Source organism: Zalophus californianus, chromosome 3 (assembly GCF_009762305.2).
Source record: "Zalophus californianus isolate mZalCal1 chromosome 3, mZalCal1.pri.v2, whole genome shotgun sequence".
In the NCBI taxonomy this organism is placed as follows: Eukaryota; Metazoa; Chordata; class Mammalia; order Carnivora; family Otariidae; genus Zalophus; species Zalophus californianus.
The window spans coordinates 152,178,520-152,202,995 of NC_045597.1; the positions used below are offsets into that span (position 1 = coordinate 152,178,520).

The 24,476-nt window shown below is 40.2% G+C and overlaps 1 protein-coding gene across 2 annotated transcripts in view; it reads right to left on the minus strand.

Annotated features, from left to right (window-relative positions):
• The window catches only part of STAT4 (signal transducer and activator of transcription 4), a 116,700-nt gene extending 96,100 nt beyond the window's left edge, over nt 1–20,600 (minus strand). For both annotated transcript variants that reach the window (XM_027591311.1, XM_027591305.1), the window contains exons 1-2: nt 20,486–20,600; nt 12,750–12,841 (exon numbers count right to left, since the gene is read on the minus strand). The gene's annotated coding sequence lies outside the window, so the exon portion shown is untranslated. The remainder of the gene's footprint in view (nt 1–12,749; nt 12,842–20,485) is intronic.
• Between the last annotated feature and the right edge of the window lie 3,876 nt (nt 20,601–24,476).

Here is a 24,476-nt window from a genome sequence, read left to right on the forward strand (position 1 = left end):
TATTATATATATTTCCATAGCTCGCTCTCTCTCAAATATTTTAGGTAGAGAACTATCTTTGCTTAGGAAAAAACCTTGGTTAAGCTGTATGAGGTAGTAAAAGAAAGAGAAAAAGACAGCTAAGGGCTCCATTTAAAGACATAAATAGAAACAAGGAACGTGGAGCAGAGAGCAGAGAAAAGAAGAAAGGAAGGGAAAGAGAAAGATACAAAGGGAGCTAAAGAGGAGGAGATAATGGTAGAGAGAAAACATGGCACAAAACTTGCAAAGAATAAAGGGGCTCAGTAAAATATTTCTACTGGTAGACTCTAGTGACCCATGTTTAATGATCTATATCAAATTATGTTTTGTTTCTGTTGCATCCTCCTTTCTCCTCAGGCTTCAGAATGACAGGTATGGTTTTTATTGTTGTCATATTGAAGGAAATAAAAGAAAGGAGTATCAAAAAGAGGTGTGGTATATCTTTCCATTTACCTGGGCCTTCTTTGGTTTCTTTCATTAATGCTTTGTATATAAATCCTAAACATTTTTGCTAGATTTATATCGACTTACTTTTCATGGTTTTTTAAAATTTCAAATTCCAGTTCATTGCAATTAACTTTTGTATATTGACAGTGTATCCTGTGACCTTGCTAAACTCCCCTCTTAGTTCCAGAGGGGTTTTGTAGATTCTTTGGGATTGTCAGCATACATCTGTGAATACGTTTTACTTCTGTGAAACTGTTTTCTTTCTTTTATTTCCTTTCCAATCTGTTGCCCTTTATTTCTTTTTCTTGTCTTATTACACTAGCTAGGTCTTCCAGTGCAAGATTGAATAGGAGTGATGAGAGAAGACATCCTTGCCTTGTTCTTGATCTTGGGAGGAAGATATTCAGTCTCTCACCATTAAGTATGTTAACTGTAATTTTTTTCAAATATACCCTTTATTAGGTTAAGGAAGTTCACTTTTTTTTAAGGCTTTTTAAAAATTTTTTATTAACATATAATGTATTATTTGTTTCAGGGATACAGGTCTGGTCTTACACAATCCACAGCGCTCACCAGAGTACATATCCTCCCCAATGCCCATCACCCAGCCACCCCATCCCTCCCACACCCTCCACTCCAGCAAACCACAGTTTGTTTCCTGAGATTAAGAGTCTTTTATGGTTTATCTCCCTCTCTGGTTTCATCTTGTTTCATTTTTCCCTCCCTTCCCCTATGATCCTCTGTCTTGTTTCTCAAAATCCTCATATCAGTGAGATCATATGATACTTATCTTTCTCTGATTGACTTATTTTGCTTAGCATAAAACCCTCTAGTTCCATCCATGTCGTTGCAAATGGCAAGATTTCATTTTTTGATGGTTGCATAATATTCCATTGTATATATATATATATATATATATATATATATATATATATATATATATATATACTACATCTTCTTTATCCATTTATCTGCTGATGGACATCTAGGCTCTTTCCATAGTTTGGCTGTTGTGGTCATTGCTGCTCTAAACATTGGGGTGCACGTACCCCTTCGGGTAACTACATTTGTTTTTTTTAAATTTTTTTAAAGACTTTATTTATTTATTTGACAGAGAGAGAGTTAGTGAGAGCAGAAACAAGCAGGCGGAGTGGGAAAGGGAGAAGCAGGCTTCCCACTGAGCAGAGAGTCCGATGTGGGGCTCGATCCCAGGACCCTGGGATCATGACCTGAGCTGAAGGCAGACGCTTAACCGACTGCGCCACCCAGGCACCCCTCGGGTAACTACATTTGTATCTTTGGGGTAAATACCCTATATATTTTCCTCTTAGGATCGCCTTTGCTGCATCCCAAAGATTTTTAACAGTTGTGTTTTCATTTTCATTTGTTTTCATGAATTTTTTAAATTCTTCTTTAATTTAGTCTTCTTTAATTAATGAATGGTTGACCCATTCATTCTTTAGTAGGATGCTCTTTGTCCTCTATGAATTTGAGTTCTTTCCAACTTTCCTCTTGTGACTGAGTTCTAGTTTCAAAGCATTGTGGTCCAAAAATATGCAGGGAATGATCCCAATATTTTGGTACCAGTTGAGACCTGATTTGTGACCCAGAGTGTGATCTATTCTGGAGAATGTTCCATGGGCACTAGAGAAGAATGTGTATTCTGTTGCTTTGGGATGGAATGTTCTGAATATATCTGTGAAGTCCATCTGGTCCAGTGTGTCATTTAAAGCCTTCATTTCCTTGCTGATCTTTTGCTTAGATGATCTGTCCATTTCAGTGAGGGGGGGTGTTAAAGTCCCCTAATATTACTGTATTATTGTCAGTGTGTTTCTTTGATTTTGTTATTAATTGGCTTATATAATTGGCTGCTCTCACGTTAGGGGCATAAATATTTACAGTTGTTAGATCTTCTTGTTGGATAGACACTTTAAGTATGATGTAGCATCCTTCCTCATCTCTTATTACAGTCTTTGGTTTAAAATCAAATTTGTCTGATATAAGGATTACCACATCAGCTTTCTTTTGATGTCCATCAGCATGGTAATGGTTTTCCACCCCCTTGCTTTAAATCTGGAGGTGTCTGTGCATCTAAAATGAGTCTCTTGCAGACAGCATATCAATGGGTCTTATTTTTTTTTTTAATCCAATCTGATACCCTGTGTCTTTTGATTGGAGCATTTAGCCCATTTACATTCAGGGTAACTATTGAAAGATATGAATTTAGTGCCATTGTATTGCCTGTAAGTAACTATTACTGTATATTGTCTCTGTTCCTTTCTGGTCTGTTACTTTTAGGCTGTCTCTTTGCTTAGAGGACCTCTTTCAATATTTCTTGTAGGGCTGGTTTGGTGTTCACAGATTCTTTTAGTTTTTGTTTGTCCTGGAAGTTTTTATCTCTCCTTCTATTTTCAATGACAGCCTAGCTGGATATAGTATTCTTGGCTGCATATTTTTCTCCTTTAGTGCTCTGAATATATCATGCCAGTCCTTTCTGTCCTGCCAGGTCTCTGTGGATAGGTCTGTTGCCAATCTAATATTTCTACCATTGTAGGTTACAGACCTCTTTTCCTGAGCTGCTTTCAGGATTTTCTCTTTGTCTCTGAGACTCATAAGTTTTACTATTAGATGTCGGGGTGTTGACCTATTTTTATTGATTTTGAGGGGGGTTCTCTGCCTCCTGGGTTTTGATGCCTGTTTCCTTCCCCAAATTAGGGAAGTTCTCTGTTATAATTTGCTCCAATATACCTTCTGCCCCCCTCTCTCTTTCTTCTTCTTCTGGGATCCCAATTATTTTAATGTTGTTTTGCTTTATGGTATCACTTCTCTCTCGAATTCTCCTCTCATGATCCAGTAGTTGTTTATCTCTCTTTTTCTCAGCTTCCTTATTCTCCATCATTTGGTCTTCTATATCACCAATTCTCTCTTCTGTCTCATTTATCTTGCAATTAGAGCCTCCATTTTTTATTGCACCTCATTAATAGCCTTTTTGATTTCAACTTGGTTAGATTTTAGTTCTTTTATTTCTCCAGAATGGGATTCTCTAGTATCTTCTATACTTTTTTCAAGCCCAGCTAGTATCTTTATAATCATCATTCTGAACTCTATTTCCAACATCTTACTAATGTCTGTATTGATTAGTCCCTCGCAGTCGGTACTGCCTCTTGTTCTTTTTTTTTTTGAGGTGAGTTTTTCCATCTTGTCATTTTGTCCAGAGGAGAATAGAGGAATGAGTGAACAAAATGCTAAAAAAATGCTAAAAGGGCAACAACAACCCCAGAAAAATATACACTAAACAAATCAGAAGAGACCTGAAATGGGGGGAAAAGAAAGGGGAAAAAAAAGAAAATGAAGAAAAGAATATGATCAGGCTGGTAAATATATCAGAGCCACACACTAGGTTTTGGGTGTATTTTGGTCTGTTAGAAGAAATTGCCACCCAAAATTTTAAAGAATGAAAAACTTATGTATATACACACAAAAATAAGTGTAAATACAATGAAGGGATGGAATATGACTGTAAAGATGAAAAATAAAAACGATTTTAAAAAAGGAATTGATAAGATGTTGGCTGAAAAAGGGAAGAAGAAAAATCGACTAAAAAAATAAAGAAAAAATACAGAAAATTTTAAAAAATTAATTTTGAAAGACTAAAGAATCATGGGGAAAAAGCCATGAATTCTATGTGCAGTATTCTCCTAGCATGGAGTTCTGCCGTTCTCATTGATTGGTAAACTTGGTCTTGGCTGGCTGTTCTTGCTGATCTTCTGGGGGAGGGGGCTGTTGCCGTGGTTCCCAAATGTCTTTGCCGGAGGCGGAATTGCCCCACCCTTGTCGGTCTGGGCTAAGTAATCTGCTGGGGTTTGCTCTCGGGAGCTTTTGTTCCCTGCAAGCTCTCCGTACAGCTTTGGAGGATGAGAGTGAAAATGGCGGCCTCCCAATCTCTACCCCAGAAGAGCTGAGAACTCGGGGCCCTGCTCCTCAGTGCGCCCCCAGAGAAGAGCAGTCAGTCACTCCCGTCTCCACGGTCTCCGGCCGCACTCTGTGCTCACCTGGCCTGTGACCAAGTGTTTCTATCTCTGGCACCCAACCCCGTGTGGAGTCTCCAAACCCAGCAGATCCCTGTGGTGTGCTCCCGCGCCACTCCTCCCAGGGGAGGAAGGAGTCTCTCCCCGGATCTGCCACTTGTTGGGTCCCTGCTGGAGGAGCAGTGGCCCAACTGTGCCACGGATCATGGTTTATGGCAACCCCGAGCTGAGAGCCCGCGCCTCGGCTCCATCTCTGCAGCCGGCTTCCCTTCTCTGATACCTGGGAGCTCTGCCACACTCAGGCACCCCCGGTCTTTCTGTGACCCTGAGGGTCCTGAGACCACACTGTCCCGTGAGGGTGCCACCCCCCACTTAGCCACTGGAGCGACGTCCCTTAGCGGAGCGGACTTCTACAAGTTCCGATTTTGTGCTCCACAGCTCTATCACTTGCCAGAAGCGGCCACCGGAGACCCCCTCCCCCGCCGTCTATCCTCCCGAATATCACCTCGGATTCACTTCTCCGCACGTCCTACCTTCCAGAAAGTGGTCGCTTTTCTGTTCAGAGAGTTGCTGCTATTCTTTTCTTCGATTTCGTTGAGTTCATAGGTATTCAGAATGGTTTGATCCCCATCCAGCTGAATTCCTGGGACCAGACGAAATTTAAGTCTCCTACTCCTCTGCCATCTTGCTCCTCAAGAATCGGAAGTTCACCTCTATTCCTTGTTTTTTGTTTGTTTGTGGGGTTTTTTTTTTGAGAATTTTTATCATGAACAAGTATGGAAATATAGGTGTTTTTTTTCTTACATCTGTTGATATGACCATATGTCTTTTCTTGTTTAGTCCGGTAATATGATGAATTACACTCATTTTCAAATGTTAAACTAGTCTTAGATTCCTTGGTATAAACCCCATTTTGTTGTGATGTATATTCCTTTGTATATATTGCCAGATTTAATTTGCTATTATTTTAAAAGGATTTTTAGCTCTATTTTTATGAGAGATATTGGTCTGTAGCTTTCTTTTTCCTGTAATGTCTGTTTTGTTTTGTTATTAGTCTCAGAATATGTTGAGAAATATTTCTTCCTCTTCAGTTTTCTAGAAGAGATTGTGTAGAATTGGTATTATTTCTCCCTTAAATTTTAAAGAATTCACCAATAAAACTATCTCTGCCTGGAATTTTCTTAGTGGGAAATTTTTACCTTAGAAATTCAATTTCTTTTTTTGTTATTGAGGTATAGTTGACATATAACATTATATTAGTTTCACTTGTACAACATAATGATTTGATATTTGTATATATTGCTAAAATGATCTTCACAATAAGTCTAATTAACATCCATCCCCATGCATAGTTACAATTTTTTTTCTTGCAATGAGGACTATTAGGATCCACTCTTTTTCTTTTTTTTTTTTTTTAAGATTTTATTTATTTATTTGACAGAGAGAGAGACAGCGAGAGCAGGAACACAAGCAGGGGGAGTGGGAGAGGGAGAAGCAGGCTTCCTGCAGAGCAAGGAGCCCGATGTGGGACTCGATCCCAGGACCCTGAGATCATGACCTGAGCCGAAGGCAGACGCTTAACGACTGAGCCACCCAGGCGCCCCACTCTTTTTCTTTATTAGAGAGAAAATTATTCTGATTACCTATTTCCCCTTGAGTGAGCTTGATAGTTTGTATGATTCAAAGAATTTATCCACTTCATCTAGGTAGTTATATTTGTAGACATAAAGTTGTTAATAATATTCTCTTTTCATTCTTTTAATTTTAATCTATAGTAATGTCACTCAGTCCTGATACTGGTAATTTGTGGCTTTCTTTTTTCCAGGACAATCTGACTAGAAGTTTATCAATTTTATTGATCTTCTGAAAGAACAAGCTTTTGGTTTCATTGATTTTCTCTATTGTTTTTCTGCTTTCTATGTCATTGATTTCTGCTCTTGCATTTATTATTTCTTTCTACTAACTTTGGTTTCAATTTGCTTTTCTTTCTCATGTGTCTTAAGATAGAAGCTTAGGTCATTGATTTTTCTAATATAAGCATGTATATATTTCCTCTTTAGCATAGCTTTAACTGTATCTCACAAATTTTGATATATTAGAGTTTAATTTTCATTCATTTTCTTCAAAATCTTTTCTGATTTCCCTTGTGATTCCTTCTATGATGTATGGGTTTGGTTTGGTTTTAGAAGTGTGTCACTTAGTGTTCAAATATTTGGAGATTTTTCTAGATATCTTTTTATTATTTATTTTAACTTAATTCCCTTGTGATTAGAAAATATATTTTTTAGTATGTGGATTACTTTAAATTTGAGTCTTGTTTTATGGCACAGGATATGGCCTATCTTGGTCAATGTTTAGGGTGCACCTAAAAGAATGTGTTCTCTTTGGCTGTTGAGTGGAGTGTTCTGTCAATAGTAATTAGGTAAAGTTGGTTGATAGTGTTATTCATGTTTTTTCACTCCAGAGTTTTAGCTTATTTATTCAATTATTATTATTAGGAGGAGTGTTGAAATCTTCAGCTATAATTCTGAATTTTTCTCCACTTGCATCATTTTTTGTTTCATGTATTTTGAGGCTTTGTGTTTAGGTGCATAAACATTTAGGATTCTTTTGTCCAATTGATGATTTTTCCCAATGTGATTATGAAATGACCCTTTTTAACTGTGATAATATTTTTTGCTCTGAAGTCAACTTTGTTTTATTTTTATATATCCACTTCAGCTTTCTTTGATTCATGTTAGAATGGTATAACATTTTCCCAATATTTTACTTTTAACTTTATTTATTTTATATTTGACGTGGGTTTCCCATAGGTAGCATATAATTGGATCTTACTTTTTTACCCAATTTGATGATTTCTGCCTTCCTTGTGTGTAATAATCTTCCTCCACTCTGACTGTTGAAAATATGTACTATACTTAGCTCTGCATGAGCTCTAGACGTTGTTCTACCCACTCCTTTCTAGTGGTTTTATCCCCCTAACTCTGGGTTGTCCCCTCACACACATATGCACTAATCAATACTGAGCAGAAGAATTGAGGGCAGTGTTCCTCTGTCTCTTCTCTGGTGCTCTGCCCTGTGCCCTGCCTGCCCTTTTAGCCAACGTGGCCCCCCCCAAACTCTCAACTCTGTCTTTTCATCTTGGGAGACTGCCACGCTCTGCTTGAGTTCTCCCTTTCTGTGCTGCAGTGTGGAAACTTTCTCCAGAAAGTAAGATGGAGCAGAAAGATGGCCTCATTTCTTCACTTCTCTCAGAAATCATTCTCTGACACTGCCTCTGTTTGCCGATGCCTGAAAACCATTGTTTCATATATTTTTCTGTTTTTTTTTTTCTTTTTTTCTTTTTTAAGTTGTTTAAGGTAGGAGGGTAAATCCACCCCTGGAAGGGCCACCAGTTTTTGTGAAACAAAACAAGACTCTCAGTTAAATCTGAATGTCAAATCAACAGCAAGTACTTGTTAGTGTATGGATGGCCCATACTTAGAGCATAAGTATGTCTGAAATTCAAATTTAATGGGGCTTCTTGGATTGTATCTGGCAACTCTAATCCCTGTTAAATCCATCATGTTCAAAGCAGAAGTCCCCAGACACTTGTTTAAGTGCTAGAGCTATATATTTGTTTGGAAAGCCACTCAATTCAGTATGAAATATTTACTGAGCTCCTACAGTGTGCTGATCACAATGAGAATGATTTAGGGAGGAAGCTTCTTGAGGATATATCAAATTGGCAGAGAAGACAAAATAAACATATGAAACTATAAGTGTTCAGTTGACCTACAATACTAAGCATAAATGTCACAGGAATTCAGAAGAGTTAAAGGCCAAAATGAATTGAAGAAGTCAGAAAATACAGGCGATATGGTTCACAGAGAGAGTGAAGGGTGATTCAGTAAGGCAAAGGGCAAGGATGTTCTACCTCCTAACAAAGCTAAGAAACTGATGCAGAACTAAGCCTGGCATCCTCCCAGGCAGGGAGGAAAATAACCTGAACAAAAGAAAAGATGCCTTGGGCGAGTCATGATAGACGAGGTTATTTGGTACCAGGACATCTGGGAACAGTTGTTCAGTTTGTTCACTGCACAGAAAGGTACCTGGTTGGGAGGATGAGTGAGGACTGAAGTTTAAACTTCTTCAGTTCCCAGGACATGAGCCTCTGTGCAGGGCCTCATCCAATTGGAGGAAGTGATGTTTTCATCTAATTTTAACTTGTTTTGTGGGACATTTGAGGACATTGAGGTCCCTGGGTGGGAGCTTCAGTATCTCCCTTCTGAGTAGTCACAGTATAATTACTTCTATACCTCTGACTCAGATTCCTTAGTGTTGGAGTCACTATAGGGAAAAGCTGGGGGGAGATGTTAGAAGGTGCAACATCTGTGAGCCACAAACATTGCTCTACTGGGCAGCTGTGGCAAAAAAGACTGGGGAGGGACAGAATGAAATCTAATTTTATGGTTTGAAGGTGCAAAGTAGGTGAGCAAGATGGAGCTGATAGGGCTTTGGATAGAACCCCTCTGAAGTTCAACATCACAGCAAGTCATCTCTTTGTTAGCAGACGCCCTCCGATGAAGGATGGCCCTAAGCCAGCGCTGGGAACTCAGAGGCCTCTTGGAACAGGCAGATAAGGGGCTTGTGGAGAACTTTGCTAACAGGCACCTGAAAATCTTTATTTCTCTGGAAAATTAGGAGAAGCTGCAAATCAAGATTTTTAAGGAAAAACTGAATCTCAATTGTTGGCATAGTTTAAAAAATTTAACCCGCACCCCCACATACATCCCACAAAACAGTGTCAACTTACACTGTTCTAAGCAAATAATGCACATCTGTAAATGTGACAACTCCTCTCCTGCCTTCTCATTCTAAAGCACTATTTCCTAGACCTAACCCTGGTACACGCTAGCTACATTATCTCTCGGGGTCCCCCAAAAAAGGAGAGAAAGAGAAGGGAGAGACAGAGGAGAATCAAGGCAAACATCATTCTATAAAGCAAGAGAGGATGAATGCGAGTATTCTGGAAGATGTGAACAAAAACAGCTACTTTCTCTCCTCTTCTCATTCATTAGTTTGATCTTCTTAAAAGAATGAGGCAACTAGATGCAGACTTAATTGGTTGGAACTTCAGCTTCATGTTTAGTTTTATCACCAACATTTCATACTAGTATCCTTATCTGGAAACTGGGAGGGCTGTTATGACTCATCTTTACAGAAAAAGCCTCTAGCAGAACTTCCCCAGCTTGGAATTCCTTGCTACAAGAAAAAAACAAAAACAAAACCCAAAGCAAATAACCACTGGTAACAAACAATTTGTGAAAAAACTGTCATGAGAAGGGTAAATCCTTCTTTCTTACATATATAGAAATTATTGAGGACTGTGCAGGCCAAAAACCATCTAAAGTAAACTAAACTAAATTAGATGCCTCCACAGACCCGAGGAAGGCAAACCTATGTATGTAGTTCCACTGAGTGAAAATAAAGAACTAAATCTTAAAAATGAAGGGTTGTCATCTTCTTTCTCTTAAGAATTGTTTGACTTCTCAAGTCGTTGTTAATGAGGAGCAAGAAATGTGTGTCTTTCCTGTTGGGTTACTGCCTGCCTTGATCTTTCTGTGTGGACTACCAAGTTCCTGCTTAGTTTTATGTTCGATTAGGCCAAAGGGGAAAGTTTAACACACAAGAAACAGCACAGTTTTTAATGGAAAAGTGCTATTTTAAGGACAGCCGGTCCTATTACATACATCTTTCTCTGTTGGTCAAGTTGCAAAGATTTTCTTTTCCTTCATTTGGAGGCTAGAACATTAACCAAACACCAGAGGGCACTCTTCTCACAGGGAAGCCAACTCACAGGGAGACTAAAAATGGAGGCTTCTGAGCTCCTTTCACATTTAAACCAGAGGAGTGTTATTCTCTAGGCTTATGTCATTTGGGATTGTATAATGGTCTTGTTCCTGAGCTATCACAGGGTTTACAGAATTAATAAACTAGACCCTTTTATCTACGGAAGATGTTACTGAATAAGGACAACATGTGTCCATGGAGCTAGTTGTGGCTCTGGATCAGAAAGGGCTCTGGCCAAGGTATTAGATAGTACTTCACACCAGGATGGATGTAGGGGGAAGGAGAGGGGAATGTGAACAATAATACTAAAGTCAAAAGATTACAGGGATTTATTCTGGGCTTTGCTTAACCTGAATACCTGAATACTGACATTGTTAGATTCATATCTAGGTAAGATCTGAGCCAGGAATTTGGTCATTTGAGATAAAACCTTTCTTTGCACTTTATTTATTTAGGTTTGTCAACTTTGCACACAGTGGTAATGCCAAGATACACAGCATCTCTTGCTCTCTACAACATTCGCCATATCACCCGCCAAAATGTGTCATCTAAGTAAAGATGGTGTACTCCGTATGGAAATGCACCTTCAAGACAAGTCCTCTGGTGATCCCTTCCAAATAAGCTGCCACTTTTAAGTTCTCTCTTTTGGGAAATTCTGGAGCCATTACTGCTTATTGGTTGGCTGGCTGGCTGGTTTTTCCAGAGAAGTTTCTCTAAAAATCCAACTCATTTCTTACATAAAGGCAAGGCCTCTGCATTCCCTTCCTTATCCGCGACAATGGGTAGAAAAATTCACAAGGAAATTAGAAGAGAAATAGTAATCTTTAACCCGTGCTGTTATGATGTAAATGATTAATAATCATTTATTACACAAAATAGCATTCATTCTCATAAATACGGAGATCCACGGTAATATACCGAAGAGCTGTCTATTCAAACTCCCTTTTCAATGGCATTCAGTCTGCAGATGCATGGAGGAGAGTTTGTCGTGTGTGGCCGTATCAAACGGAACACGAAACTCTGACATGATTGCACGGTGGTGATGTGTACCGTAAGTGTCTTGTCCTCTTGCCCACGCTCTGCAATACTGCCCCATTGTAAACCAGATGTCTGGCTTACCTGGGCTTTCCTCAAAAATGTTTAAAGTAAAATAAAGCTGACATCATAGCAGCAGGCTATATTCCCTGTATATTCCTAACTTCCTGTGCCATTCCCAGAGAAAGCCACTGAATATTGCTTAATAATGATAACAATGGATTTCATACAGAGGTTGGCAAAGGGAGAAAAAAAAACAATGAGATCATCCAGTCACCTCATGTTTCCAGCAAAGGGCAGAATCCCCGGATAGGGAATCTAACACTCTATTTAAGGCAAATGGCCAAGTAGTAAGAACTACACTGACTTCGTTGTCTCCTCTAGCAATACTGACCGAGCACCGAACGTGTTTTAGTTGGCTGCACTCATGCCCTATTTAATTCCCTTCAGTGGGAGCTTCCAATACAGTGCTGCTCTTCTCTTTGGAGATACCCAATAGAGTAAATGTTGTCTGGTGGAAGATAATTAACTCTTGTAAATTATGCCTGCCCCAAACTCAAGGTCAGGTTACTACCGAGAACACCTTGACAAGACAAGGCCAACACAGAGAAAAGTCCTAGAGAGTCCTCCTGTCTGGAGGGTTTGTCACCTTTGCTGTGTAGTGCATTGTGTAAACTCTGGCTCAGAAAGGGCTATTGTTCAGCCTTGCTTATTCACCTGACTGAGTTTATTCAATAGCACAGCTGAAATGCTTGGTTTCTCACCCTGAGGCTTGGTCTTTATACAACCTGGAGAGTCTACCTTGTTCCTGGGTATATTTTAAGTTCAAATACATAGCTAATTCAAATTCTCAAAGTGGACTTTATAATATTCGGGGATGGCAGACTAGAATTATCCAGACTGGCTGCTAGATTCCCACTTCACTTTGGGCTTTGTTGTGAAGAACATAGAAGTCTCCATCCGGCAGTGTTTTATTCCTCATAGCGACCTAGGCTCTTGGACCCATGGTGGGGGGGTCTGACTCTCTCTGGAATGCTGAGTGGTAAGGACCATGGAAACCTGAAATTTTCAGTGGCCTCTTTTATCTACGGAAGATGTTACTGAATAAGGACAACATGTGTCCATTGATCTATTTGTATCCAAAGCCCTGGACCCTTGGACACCCCACTTAACCTAGGGAACGAGTCCCTTTTTTTCTCCCTTTAAGCAACTTGCAGATGAATTGCTATCAGAAGCAACCAGTTATTGCCTGACTGATAGAGTATCAATATAGTACCACACTATGGAGAAGAAATAAGGACAGAGGGCCCCCGAAAGAGAACCAGAAACCGACAGTAGATTGTTTATAAAGAAGCTGTATTCAAAGCTACAAGGAGTATGACTTACTTCACAGTGAACTTGCTGAATTGGTTGAAGGTTTGCAGGGTTACATCTGTTATTCTTTAACATTCGTGGCAGACTGAGGAAGTGCCAGCACACTGGGAAAAGAACCAACATAAAATGGTTGTATAATAAAAGGGAAGAAGGTTTCGTTCTGAAAATTAAAGACCTGTAAGCTCAACTTGTATAGCAAGGGGAAAAATTGCCACAGTGAATAATGTGACTAGAACGAGGTATTGACTTTACATGAGCTACATTTTCCCCCAGACCAGTCTAATATTTGAATCTATTGACAAACGATGGGCGAGCTATTGCTGAGTATCAGAGCTGGGGCTGGTGCTGCAGATCAAACAGCCAAGAGTCAGAGGACCCAGGACAAGACTGTGCTCTCAAATGTAGAGTAATGAAGGTAGAGACCAGAACTGGGGCCACGCTTGTGCCAGGGGTCTAAAACCAAGGGCATTAAGACAGTCGAAGATGCTATGCTGGTTTCTCTCCTTAAAAAGTTGAATTTTCAAGCACGGGCCTGTGAAGATTGTTTAGTTCCATTAAGACAAAGGGCTCTCACTAGATGACTGCTTTGCATGTTATTATTTACTTATTCATCACTCACTCATTCACTCACTCACCAATCACTTCTTAAATGCCTCCTTTTTGCAAGGCATCTTAATATGTGTAAAGAAAATAAAAATGATGAACAGTTGGTGAAGGTTTCCCCCCCCAGTGAGAACAGCTGCATCAGGGAGCATTTTGATTATGATCTCATCAGTACTGACTATTCTACTTTAAAAATTATCAAAAGAATAACAGTTAGGATGTAACTAAGTCTTGATTACTTTCTCCATTGCTTGGAAGATCTGATACAAGCTAGGACAAAAATTCAAAGAAAAATTAATGTCTTAAACAGCTCTTTTAATCACAACTTGGCTCATTTTTTACCTATTTTTTTTTAACTTACAGTTGAAAGTATCATTCCAGCCTCGTCTGTAGATCCCAGATTTCTGACTTTTTAAAATGTCTTGCTTTATACAGTTTCAATATGTTGCTAACCAGTGCCCTGCTTCTACCAACCAAAAGTGCTGTCTTTTACCCACAATTTTGTTTTTTTCACAGTCAGGAACAAAATAAACATGAAACAAAACATACGGAGAAAAGATTATTTCAGACTTTTCACTGTTCATTTCTATTTTTACTTTTCTTATAAATCAGCAAACTGTTATTCTTGCAACCCTGTTTCTATATCTTTCTCACTTTCTGTGGCTTTTAGTTATTGTCTATGTTCTCTTACATAACAACTCATTAAAAAATTTATTTACAGATCTCTGACAAGCTTAAGTGAACTCTCACTTTTCATTATGAACTTGATGTAAAACATTTTAAGCAGTTACTAAATAATATCCTTATAACCGTAGGCAGGTGTCCATAAGATAAATCATTGGGTGGTTTATTTATACCTCTGTTAATTCAGTAAATCACTGAGAACCAACAGTAAACGAGCTGTAATAAGTTAAAACCAGGTGAGATGTCGTCTTGTGCAAGACACCTCCCTGCCATCAAATTTGTTCCCAATTGCTGAAGAGACAAATGTTAATACTGAACAAAAATACCTCCATACAGGTAATTTGTGGTTCATATCAGGTAGTTTGAACAAACCAGGGAAGACTGGCGGAGAAGATGGACTCTAAATGGTGGGGTTGGGATTTGTGGATAAGGGCCAGGAAAATACATTATAAGTGAAGAGAAAGGTGTGAGTACAAGCCATATAGACAGAAAAACACTATGTTCAGGCAGGTAACTCGAGGTGTATTGGCAGGAGCCAAAGCTTCAGATCGGCAAATAGAAGTGGATAAAGCCAGTGAACAGTGAGTGTTGTGGTGTTCTGAATGTCAAGCTCATGAGTTTGGAGTGTTTTGATGGCCCGACTGTCTTCCTCTAACTTCGTTCTCAGCCACTCCACCCATCCTCAAAACTTCCGCCTGAATCTCCTAAAAGATAAAGCTAACATATAGCTCCGCTGTTGAAGATTTCTCGGTGCATTTTAAAGGGTGTGAGTTCCTTGGCCCACTCAAGAATGGGTGTCTATGAGACTCTTCACAACTGAACACCAAAATGAAATTTCCCTCTGGCTGAGCTTGGCCTGGTAGGGTCCCCAGTGGCCCTGTCTGGGCTTGTAGGGAGCTGGGTAAATAAGATCCCTCTTTAGCCCAAGCAATAGTCTCGGACAGGGATGGAGAAATGCCTGGCAACACATCACGTCATGGCAAAGAGGCCGAGAGAGCTCTCTGGGGACGAACTGAATTCCTGGGACACTTATGCCATGAAACTTGATGTTACAGCCTCACGGAACTCAAACGGACCTTTGCTTAACTGGGTCAAATTCACATTGTAAATGCATTTAATTTCAGCAAAGCATCCATTATATTATATTTGTGTTTTTAATTTGAATTTTATAGATTATATTTTCATTTAAATTTAATTTTAAAAATTTGTGTTGTACCTGGTGGAAAGTAGGGATGGGTATATATCCTAAGGAATTTTTACCTAGTTTTATATGTATATACTGAAGTAACACTATGATAAAAGTAATTTTAGTAAGCAGTGCATTTCACATAATTATTTTACTTTAAGATTTTATTTATTTATTTGAGAGAGAGAGGGAGCGAGCTTGAGCATGAGCAGGGTGAGGGGCAGAGAGGGAGGGAGAGGGAGAGAATCTCAAGCAGACTCTGTGCTAAGTACGAAACCCAACTTGAGGCTCGATCTCATGACCCTGAGATCATGACCTAAGCCGAAGCCAAGAGTTGGATGCTTAACCAACTGAGCCACCCAGGCACCCCATAATTATTTTATTTTAAAAAGAGTTGTGCATATTATCCAAATAGGGAAAATAGCATAATCTCATTTAGTCTTAAAATAATCTCTGCAAGATAGTTATTACTATCCCCATATTACAGATGAGGAGACTGATGGTCAGAGGGTTCAAGTAACTTATACAAAGTCAAACAGCAGTTAAGGGGCAAAGTTGTGAATTTAACCCAGTCCTGTTTGATGCCAATTCCTGGGCACATACAGATTCAAAAGCCATCTTCAGAGACATGAGAATAGAATCTGTGAATGAGGGTTCTAAGAAACAGAAGCAGAGAAGTATAAGGACTTAGACTCATCCACAATACCTACTTCCAGGCTGCATCAGTGCAAAAGGAATCTACGGATTGTGGTCTTACTGAAGCAAGGAATTCGAGCTGATGACTTCAAATCTTCTCTTACCCCCTGAAGTATATGATTGCTTAACAGATTTTTACTGCTTCCCCAACATTTCAGTTTCAAGAGCCAAGTTGACACAGTGGGGAATTCTTTCACATTTTGAAGGAACTCTCTTTTATAGAGTTAGGTGCCTATTTCCCTAACACACCAAAAGCAAACTTCAAATACCATCCCCACTGCACTCTTTTCTGTCCATGCCTCTTTCAAAAACAAATAATAGCAGCATCCAAAATCCAACAAAATTGGCTCTAGGCTGCTTGGCATTTAAGCCAGATCTGCTCTATGTTTCCCAAGCCAAAGTGGGAGACCCAGTTAGCAGAGTTACAAGCCCTTCACGGTGCTAAAGAACAATGGAGTAGAGAGCTTCAAAATTAAAACCATGCATTTGGTAGTAAACGGCTCCAACTTTGGTGCTTGATTACAAACTAGACATTCTATTTCTGACGTGATTTGAGCAAACACAGGAAACCTCATAGGCGTGGATGGAGAGATGTCTCCCCTCGCAGGATGAAAAAGAGCAGCATCTGACGGTGTTAGGATCGTTGTGATTCTGGACACCATCAAAAGCCATGGCTTTGAGGGGGGTCTCACTGTTATAGCCTCACAGGGAGCTCTTTTCTTTCCCAGGAATCCACTCCAGAGGGAGAGGCTGTGTAGAATTTTCCGGAAAGTAATGAATGTCAGCACATTCCCAGTTAGACCATGCGTTCCATTCTTATCAAATGAAACTGACCTCTCTGTCCCAGCATGTTCTCCTTGTTCATCACTGTGATTAATTTCAAGTTCACGGTGATGCAGGTTTCTAGATGAATTGCGCAGTCCACTCCAGATGGCAAATACGTACCTCTGGAATCTCCTCACCCTTTATGGAAAGGCCATGAGCTAGCTTAGAAGAATGAGGATTTTAAAAATAGTTGGCTTACACTCAGATCTGCACCCTACAAAACGCTCTGCCCAGACTAGCCTTTCTCGTTTCAGCTGGCAGAGATCTGCCCCTACTCCTTTTCCATCGAATGCCAAGTGACTCAAATGGGAGTCACGAGAAAAATGAAAACATTTAGCACATAATTCAAAATTTTCAAGTATTTTTTTCAGCCAGTGGAAGAACTAGGATTCATGAGAGTCCTTGAAGTGACATTCAATAAGCCCCAGAATCATGCTTATCCACTAGAAATTTCCAAGTTAATCACCCTGATGCATGCCACTGAGCTTCCGGCAGTGAGCAAAAACCCTGTTTCATCTGTCATCACTGTCAAAGCGGACAAAATATGCGAAGTAAATTTTATATAATTATGCAAAATTTGCTGGTCAGAAATCACTCTTTGTATGTGCATTTCTGCATCAATAGGATTGTTTTCAACATTGAATGTACTCAGATTTCCTAACCCTCCCCCTCCCAGAAGCTTTATTGGAGGCTATAAGTGGCTCAGGTCATGGAGAATGAGTTCATTCACATTTCTGTCTTCTCCCTTTTCAAAATTAAGCTGTCATATTTCCTTTAGGCATTTTCTTTGGATTCCAAGTAAAAAAGAGGGAAATTGTTCTTATATGCATCTAGGCAGTCCAAATACCTATATGGACAAATGGCTGCTTCACCCCATCTTCTCTTCTTTGCATCCCGAAACTATCACCTCCAGAGAAACCTCTGCTGAGGTTTCCATGGAGCTTTGGGGGAAACCTGATGGGAGCTTCCAGAGGCTCTGTGGTTGTAAACGTGGATGGAGATAAGACACTGACAATCCAGGAGCAGAGTCCAGGGATGCAGAGTGCTACACAAGGCTGGTTCTGTAACTCTTGTTCTCTCATTACCTGCAATTCCTCAAATTCAGTCACTGACAACACATTTACAGAGTGCCTCCCGTGCCCTGGGAAGTCAGAGATCAGTGGAAAAGAGTCCTTCTCGGGGCGCCTTGGTTAGGCATCTGCCTTCGGCTCAGGTCATGATCCCAGGGTCCTGGGATGGAGTCCTGTGACAAGCTCCCTGCTCGGTGGGGAACCTGCTTCTCCCTCTGCCTCCCCCCACCCCACTCATGTTCTCACTCAACTCTGCTCTCTCTCTCTCTCTCAAATAAATAAATAAATAATCTTTAAAAAAAAAAAAGAAAAGAGTCCTTCTCTTTAAAGAGCTCACGGTGTAATGGGGAAGGTAGGAGCTTTGTAATAAGCTCACAGTTTCTGAAGGAAGTGAAAAGGCATCACCAAGGTGATTTTTGAGCTATGTTTTGAAGATCAAGTGGATGATTGCTACAAATAAAGGAGGGAACTGCATTTACAAAGGCAAGGGCCTGATTTGCTTGGAAGGGGTGTAAGATTTGTAGGAGGGTGGACCTTGTAGACACAGTAAGGCAGGTTGGCCAGATCGGGGACGGCTTGTGGTTTCAGATAGAGAGGAGGAGGTGGTGTGATTAGCGACAGTGTTGGGGATAGACCTGGGCTGGCGGGTTTGAGAGGGAAAGAGGCCAGATGGAGGGCTTTGCTGAACTCTCAGCAAGTGCTGATGAAAACTGGGACTAAGGCAGTGGCCACAGGATTATTGGGGAAAAGCCATTTCAGAGACTGTTTTTGAGGTGGAATTGACTGGATGTCAATGATGAGTGAGAAGTCCACAGAGGTTTCTAGTTTGGGGGAGTAGGCTGATGACAGCTGTGCTGAAGGAGGGTTCTCTCTTGCTCAGGCTCTCTGTATCTCTGCCTGTTGGTCTCTCTCAGTCTCTCCCTTTCTCCACCTCTGCCCCATCTCTCTGCCTAGCCCTGTTGTTCTCTGTGACTCTCCATCTCTGTCTTTGTCTCTTGTCTCTTGTGGTGCCGGCTTCTCTCTACCCATCAGCTCTGTTCTCCTCTCTAATGACCAACTTCTTCACCATCCACATGGACTCTGCTCCCCAGTACCTTCAGATGACAGGGGCCTTTGCCATTCCATAACCTTGTTCAATCCCACAAAATTCTGTCACTTTCCATTGCACTCCTTATTGTAAAGTTCGTTCCATTTTTCGTCATTCAAATTTGCGATAGAATCTATTTAAACCAGCTCTTCTTTCTATGCTACTAGCTCAGAGGGCCATTTTTCCTGGATGCCTATCAGAATCACCAGAAGGACCTAAAAAAGACTACCAGTACATGGGGCCACCCTAGACCCACTGAGTCAGAATCTTTGGGAATGAAAGCATAGCATATGCATTTGTTTTAAAGTTTCAGGGGTGATGGTGATGCACAAATAGGACTGTACCCACCACCATAGGTGACAAGTCATAGATTATAATTCATAGCAGAGACCTTGGGTCAGGGGCTCGTAACTATTCCAGTTTTGACTGGGGAGGGGTAGATTGGTGGATTGGAGGGTCACACTGTACAGACATGGCCATCCAGATGTTGTGAGTAGGAATAGGCTTGTGGAATAGGCTGTGGTCATACAAGACACCATCAAGGAAATGTGTTTGCTACAATGGACTTGTGAGGGGTCAAATGTTAAAGCACGCATTTATAGTGCTGCTCATGGGTTCTGTGGTAAGATGCAGAGGAGGGGCCCTTAACCTAGATGGGAGAAGTAAGAGGTAAGGAGGTGACTCTTAAGCTGAAGCGTGGGGGAGTCTGCTGAAGAATATGAGACACAAGCAGATGAGAGTCATGCATCTGAAGCACAGACTGGTGTGATAGATTCCTACTTTGAGCATCCTTGGCCACCCTTCCCCAACGCATAGCAAAACCTCAGAAAACTCCTTAATTTCTTTATCCTGGAAATCAGTTAAGGCCCTACCAGGACTTGGAGGGCTTTCAAGCCAGAATGGGGGGGCACTGTCAGGGGGTGGTGAGAGAGTAGACTGCAGAGGTATGCAAGGGCTCGATCGTGAAGGTTTGAGGTCAGTTTATTAGAACGCTAGTTACCATTTATGAAGCAACTAGATGCCGGGCACTTTATGTGCATTGCCTCCTTTAATCCTCATGACGCCCAGAAGGTCAGTATTATTACACTCATGTTATACCCTTGGAAGCAGAGGCTCGAGTAACTCCAATCTACTCATCACAGTCCCAAAGCTAGAAAAGAGCAGAGCTGGAATGTGAACCTAACCATTCAAATTCTCAACCCTAAAATGTAAAAAAGGCAGGGGTGTGGAGGAATGCTATATTTGGAAATGAGAGAAAAGGACACAAGTATTGATGTGGTTTAAGATATTGCATCATAGGATCATTTCATCACTCAAATGGTTTAAAATATTCATAATCATATCTGTATGGGTAAATGTTACAAATATTCTGTATCTCATATTTTTGTTCTTCTCAAACAGCTTAGCAATATAGAGACTATTGTCATTAAACAAAACCAGGTGTGGGCACCCAGAATGTAAAGTAAATAAAAGGGCAGTTGGGCTCAGGGCGCTTGGAGGTGGGATCCTCCCGTCTCTCTTCTCAACTATTTTCCCCAAATTCAGGAACTCTATGGCTCACAATAATTTTTAGAATCCTGAACTTTGTTCTACATACCATTCAAGTCCGTAGATCCGGGAAGCAATCAAATGTCATATGTGGGTGACAGAGTGTATCTTTGCCAAGGTGGAATGATGTGTCTGCACAGGAGGGCTCTGGCCACCTGGCGGACCCACTCCTGTGTTGTCACTGGGGTTCCTATGACCTAGAGGAGGGCAGGACCAATCACAGGCCTGGTTTAATGTCCACTACCAGGGCAGCCACCTCCTTAGAGAGGTTCTGACTTTTGTCCTCAGAGCCACAGAAACAAACAAGTGAGCTTAAACCTTGTTTCGGATGAGAGACTGTCCTTCATGAAGTCCCCAGTTAGCCACACCAAATGATTAAGACACCCAGAGGCAACGTCCCATTGCTGGTCCTCTTTGCTTGTTTTAGGATTCTTTCCAAGGAGAAAGTGGAAAGCATTATAAAATAATTCACACACGTTCAAATATAAATTATTTTATTGCCAGCACAAGCCACCCCTAAATCCTTCTTCCTTTTGGGAAGTAAGGGAATTTTAAGCTGAGCACACTATGGGGACTGGTGTCCTGGGGAGTCTCTGAGGAAGTGCAGTTTTAGCACCAAAACTGAGAAAGTCCTAGAAAAATCCAGACAAATTGGCCACCTTCAAAACCCAACGTATCACAAAACTTTAAGGTGTTCATTGACCATACTTAGGGCCAGATCCTGCTTTGGGGTTCACAGAGAACAAATCACTCTTATGTATATTAAATGTAGCCTTAAAAAACAAACCAAGTCAAAGCATTTATGTTGCACACTCAATAAATAAATTCACTGTCTCAACGCAAAGAGACAACTTTATAATCCAATTAAATGTGCTTGAATATTTACTTACTGCTTGTGATTGTTAATTCTATTCCATTTGGCTAGGTCATGGTACCCAAATATTTGTTCAAACATTATTCTAGATATTTTCAGGAAGGTATTTTTTAGATGAGATTAACATTTATTTTTATTTTTTTTTAATTTTATTATGTTATGTTAGTTACCATACAATACATCATTAGTTTTTGATGTGGTGATCCACGATCCATTGTTTTCATATAACACCCAGTGCTCCATGCAGTACGTGCCCTCCTTAATACCCATCACCAGGCTAACCAATCTTCCCTCCCCACTCCTCTCTAAAACCCTGTTTGTTTCTCAGAGTCCATAGTCTCTCATGGTTCGTCTCCCCCTCCTATTTCCCCCCTTCATTTTTCCCTTCCTTCTCCAAATGTCCTCCATGCTATACCTTATGTTCCACAAATAGGTGAAACCATATGATAACTGACTTTCTCTGCTTGACTTATTTCACTTAGCATAATCTCTTCCAGTCCCATCCATGTTGATGTAAAAGTTGGGTATTCATCCTTTCTGATGGCTGAGTAATATTCCATTGTATATATGGACCACATCTTCATCCATTCATCTGTTGAAGGGCATCTCAGCTCTTTACACAGTTTGGCTGTTGTGGCCATTGCTGCTATGAAAATTAGGGTGCATACGGCCCTTCTTTTCACTACATCTGTGTCTTTGGGGTAAATACCCAGGAGTGCAATTGCTGGGTCATAGGGTAGCTCTGTTTTTAAATTTTTGAGGAACCTCCACACTGTTTTCCAAAGTGGCTGCACCAGCTTGCATTCCCACCAACAGTGTAAGAGGGTTCCCCTTTCTCCACAACCTCTCCAACATTTGTTGTTTCTTTCCCTGTCCATTTTTGCCATTCTCACTGGTGTAAGGTGGTATCTCAATGTGGTTTTGATTTGAATTTCCCTGATGGCTAATGATGATGAACATTTTTTCATGTGTCTGTTAGCCATTTGTACGTCTTCTTCAGAGAAGTGTCTTTTCATATCTTCTGCCCACTTTTTGACTTGATTATTTGTTTTTTGGGTGTTGCGTTTGAGAAGTTCTTTATAGATCTTGGATACCAGCCCTTTATCTGTAGTGTCATTTGCAAATATCTTCTCCCATTCTGTGCGTTGCCTCTTTGTTTTGTTAACTGTTTCCTTTGCTGTGCAGAAGCTTTTTATCTTGATGAAGTCCCAAAAGTTCATTTTTGCTTCTGTTTCACTAGCTTTTGGAGATGTATCTTGAAAGAAGTTGCTGTGGGCGATGTCAAAGAGGTTACTGCCTATGTTCTCCTCTAGGATTTTGATGGATTCCTGTCTCACATTGAGGTCTTTCATCCACTTTGAGTTTCTCTTTGTGAATGGTGTTAGAGAATGGTCGAGTTTCATTCTTCTCCATGTGGCTGTCCAATTTTCCCAGCACCATTTATTGAATAGACTATCTTTTTTCCATTGCATGTTTTTTCCTGCTTTGTCAAAGATTATTTGACCATAGAGTTGAGGGTCCATATCTGGGTTCTCTATTCTGTTCCACTGGTCTATATGTCTGTTTTTGTGCCAGTATCATGCTGTCTTGGTGATCACAGCTTTGTAATATAGCTTGAAATCAGGCAATGTGATGCCCCCAGCTTTGTTTTTCTTTTTCAACATTTCCTTGGTGATTCGGGGTCTTTTCTGATTCCATACAAATTTTAGGATTGTTTGTTCCTGCACTTTGAAAAATGTCATTGGAATTTTGATCGGGTTGGCATTGAAGGTATAGAGTGCTCTGGGTAGCATAGACATTTTAACAATGTTTATTCTTCTGATCCATGAGCATGGAATATTTTTCCATCTTTTTGTGTCTTCTTCAATTTCTTTCATGAGTGTTCTGTAGTTCCTACAGTATAGATCCTTTACCTCTTTGGTTAGGTTTATTCTGAGGTATCTTATGGTTTTTGGTGCTATTGTAAATGGAATCGTTTCTCTAATTTCTCTTTCTACAGTTGCATTGTTAGTGTATAAGAAAGCAACTTATTTCTGTGCATTGATTTTGTATCCTGCCACATTACTGAATTGCTGTATGAGTTCTAGTAATTTGGGGGTGGAGTCTTTTGGGTTTTCCACATAAAGTATCATGTTGTCTGTGAAAAGAGAGAGTTTGACTTCTTCTTTGCCAATTTGAATACCTTTTATTTCTTTTTGTTGTCTGATTGGTGTTGCTAGGACTTCTAGTGCTATGTTGAACAATAGTGGCAAGAGTGGGCATCCTTGACGTGTTCCTGATCTTAAGGGAAAGGTTCTCAGCTTTTCCCCATTGAGGATGATATTCGCTGTGGGTTTTTCATAGATGGATTTTATGAACTTGAGGAATGTTCCCTCTATCCCTATACTCTGAAGAGTTTTAATCAGGAAAGGATGTTGTATTTTGTCAAATGCTTTTTCTGCATCAATTGAGAAGACCATATGGTTCTTCTCCCTCCTCTTATTAATGTGTTCTATCACATTGACTGATTTGCAAATGTTGAACCATCCTTGCATCCCAGGGATAAATCCCACTTGGTCGTGGTAGATGATCCTTTTAATGTATTGTTGTATCCTATTAGCTAGGATTTTGTTGAGGATTTTGGAATCCATATTCATCAGGGATATCGGTCTGAAATTCTCCTTTTTGATGGGATCTTTGCCTGGCTTGGGGATTAAGGTAATGCTGGCTTCATAGAATGAGTTTGGAAGTTTTCCTTCTGTTTCTATTTTTTGAAACAGCTTCAGTAGAATAGGTATTATTTCTTCTTTGAATGTTTGGTAGAATTCCCCAGGGAATCCATGAGGCCCTGGACTCTTGTTTTTTGGGAGGTTTTTGATCACTGCTTCAATCTCGTTACTGGTTATTGCCCTATTCAGGTTGTCAATTTCTTCCTGTTTCAGTCTTGGCAGCTTATAGGTTTCCAGGAAGGCCTCCATTTCATCCAGATTGCTCAGTTTATTGGCATATAGTTGTTGATAATATTTTCTAATAATAGTTTCTATTTCCTTGGGGTTAGTCGTGATCTCTCCCCTTTCATTCATAATTTTGTTAATTTGGGTCCTTTCTCTTTTCTTTTGGATAAGTCTGGCCAGTGGTTTATCAATCTTATTAATTCTTTCAAAGAACCAGCTTCTAGTTTTGTTGA